General features: G+C 37.3%; 1 pseudogene; it reads left to right on the forward strand.

Annotated features, from left to right (window-relative positions):
• The first annotated feature begins 682 nt into the window (after nucleotides 1-682).
• On the forward strand, nucleotides 683-3,358 carry LOC149559965 (receptor-like protein EIX2; annotated as a pseudogene).
• The last annotated feature ends 231 nt before the right edge of the window (nucleotides 3,359-3,589 follow it).

Here is a 3,589-nt window from a genome sequence, read left to right on the forward strand (position 1 = left end):
ATATATTATAATTATTATAATAAATATTATTAATATATAATTATATTATATTTTAAAATAATCTAAAAATTATTTTACTAACCTAATAATATATACCTCTATATATAAGCTTAAGGGATTAATTAAATAAAATAACTTTGAAATTAAATTAATTAATTAAAACTAAGAATTATAGTTTTAACTATTATATTTATTAATTAAAGTATTTATATTGATTTAATGAGTTTTTTAAAATTTTAATATTAAAAATAAGTTTAAAATGTATCATCACAAAATTTCCAACTTACAAGGAAAATAATAATAACTTGATATAATAAATTGTTTGCTTGTCCAAAAATGTTTTATAAAATTAATTAATAATTATTTACCAATATGTGTTATAAATATAATTTTTAGGAAAGGAGAAAACAAGAAGTGGACAAACAGAACGTCGATTTCAATGTTATTCGAGCTGTCTGTCGTCTAGTCTTCTTGACTTGACTTTGTTATATTTCTCTCTCCCACAAAGATTTGGATTCACACCTCATTGTGGGACGAGGCATTATTTGGCTGTCAGTCCCTCCAACACGTTCAAATGACAGATTTTCCATTAATTTTCTTCGATGTCCAAGAATTTATTTGACCAAAGAATTGGAGATATGCTTCAACTCATTCCTCATTATTTATTGAGTTATAGAGGTACTCTAAGTCACAGAAAAGAAGCAACCGGTGCGTGTAGCGTCTAATCAAAATGTTTTGGGCAGCTCTACACATTCTTGTTCTGCTCTTGCACGTTAATGGTGTTTGGTGTTGTTCAGGGCATGAAATAGATTCCCTTTTGCATTTCAACGCATCTGTTTACGATCTCTCCAATCAAGTGTCCAAATCATGGCATGGTTTGAACTGTTGTGAGTGGAACGGAATCCAATGCCATCCTCGCACACACCATGTCATTCGCCTCGATCTCCACAGCAGTTTCGGGGGTGCTTATGATCTGAATAATGCAACAGGGGATGTTCTTTCCCCATTGTTCAATCTCCAACACTTGGAGCACCTCGATCTAAGCTGGAATAACTTCTATAGAGTTCGCATCCCTAAGATTGGACAGACTCAAAAGATTGCGCTACTTGGACTTATCAGGTAATGGGCTCAGTGGAGATATTCCCAGGGAGGTAGGGAACATCTCTACTTTGAACTACTTGGATCTCTCTTTCAACCTTTACTTAAGAATGGTGGATATGCGCACGTGGACGGGAAACATGAAAGATTTGAAGGATCTTCACCTTGGCTGGGTGAATATGTCGAGAGTGGAGAGAAATGACTTGGGCAATGTTCTTTCCACCATGTATTCTCTTACCAGTCTTAAAATGGACCGCTGTGACCTGTCTGGAAAAATTCCGCCTTACCTTGCCAAACTCACCAATCTCACCGACCTAGACCTGTCTAGTAATGAATTCTACGGTCCCATTCCCTCAATGCTCTTCACTGCATTTCCTAATCTCCCGAATGTTGACTTGGGCAACAATCAATTGACGGGTAAAATCCCCGCTTCCGTTGGCCAACTAACTTCACTTGAACAGCTTCATCTAAGTTACAACAAACTAGAAGGTGCCATCCCCGCTTCCGTTGGCCAACTAACTTCACTTGAAATGCTCGATCTAAGTAACAACAAACTAGAAGGTGCCATCCCTCTCAACATGTCTAGTCTTTCAAAACTGAACTTGCTTTACCTGCGCTCGAACCGGTTAAGTGGGGAATTTTCAGAGTCTCACCTTGATAATCTCAGGAAACTTTTCGAGGTAGACATTTCCGATAATCTTTTGACGTGTAAGTTCAGCACAACATGGATTCCGAAATTCTCTTTTGGATCACTGGGATTAAGTTCATGTAACATGGAAGGCAAGTTTCCAACGTTCCTAATTACTCAATATGCGATTGGGGGGGTTGGAATTGTCCAACTGCAGTCTTGCAGGAAACATTCGTGAGTGGATATGGGATCTCAATTCTCTTGAGCACCTCAATCTTTCTCATAATTACTTTGCAGGAGTTCTACCTCATTCTTCGATTGCATACTCTGGATTTGCATAGCAATAATTTACAAGGTCAGCTTCCGCCTCTTCCTTCTCATGGACTGTCGGTGTTGGACGTATCAGAGAATCAACTCAGTGGATCCATTGCAGCAAACATCGGTGAGTCTGATCTTAATTATCTGTCTCTCTCTGGGAACCATCTCAGTGGTAGCGTTCCTCCTTCTATATGCCAGATACAGATTGTGGATATCTCAAATAACAAGCTTACAGGTAACATCCCTGCCTGTTTCAAAAACATCTCTAGTTCTATTGAGATGCTGAACTTAGAGAACAATTTGTTGGAGGGCAAGTTCCCACAACAGCTTGGAGACATGCTCTCCCTTCACACGTTAAAATTGGGTAGAAATCGGCTAAATTCTTTTCTCCCATCCTCTCTTGCAAACTGTAAGCAGTTGGAGATACTTGATTTGAATAACAACAAAATGAGAGGTATCATTCCAAATTGGATAGGGGAACTTTCAAATCTCAAGATTTTGATCCTGAGATCAAATAGATTTGGAGGCGGAATACCTTCAGAAGTTAAAACATTACCACTTCTTCAAATCTTGTATCTTTCGTCCAACAAATTTTCAGGAATAATTCCAGCTACCATCTCAAATTTGCAGGCCATGAGAAACGAAACAGTGACTGCTGAAATATTTGATGTCAGTTATGATTTATATTATGTGTATGTAGATCGAGTGACAATCATTAACAAAGGACAGGAGATGAAGTTTGTAAGATCATTGGCACTGGTTAAATGTATTGATTTATCAAACAACAACTTGGGAGGTGGATTTCCTTCAAACATGGGATTGCTAGAGGGTTTAGTTATTCTGAATGTTTCAAGAAACGATATTGCTGGTGAAATCCCAAAGAGTTTGGGGGAAATGGTACAGTTGCAGTCTCTTGATCTGTCACATAACCAGCTGTCTGGAAATATTCCTTTGGAGCTCCAATTGCTGACATTCTTGGAATACTTGGCCTTGTCGCACAATAATCTTTCAGGACAGATACCACAAGGGAGCCAATTCCACACATTTGAGTCATCATCCTTTTCAAACAATTCAGATCTGTGCGGCCTCCAACTCAATACAACCAAAGAAAAATGTTGATAAGATGGATGAAGAAGAGGAGGATGATATATGGTGGGGAGTTGGGCTGGGATTGAGCTTTGCAGTTGGGTTTTCTATTGTCATTGGAGTCTTGTGTCTCACCACAACCTGTGTCTCACCACAACCTGGAGCAGAAAATGCTTTCAAACCATGGACAACATTATCTTTTATCTTTTCGAGAGATTCAGAAAATAGTTGGTTTTTTTTGTCTTCCATAGATCTGGTAGAAGTATGTAAGCTAATCTGTAAGCTTTCTTTTCCATTAGATTGTAGCGACAATAGTTTCATTATGATATAATGTTGACTTGCTGAATATATTCAGGTCAGTTTATTTATTTTTCAAGCATATGTTGTTTTTAATATATAAATTTTAAGTTTTGTTTGGACGACATATTTCTGTCTTCAAAATTTAGAAAAAACAAGCTA

This window comes from Cupressus sempervirens, chromosome 4 (assembly GCF_028749045.1).
Source record: "Cupressus sempervirens isolate cs-2001-9-10 chromosome 4, ASM2874904v1, whole genome shotgun sequence".
In the NCBI taxonomy this organism is placed as follows: Eukaryota; Viridiplantae; Streptophyta; class Pinopsida; order Cupressales; family Cupressaceae; genus Cupressus; species Cupressus sempervirens.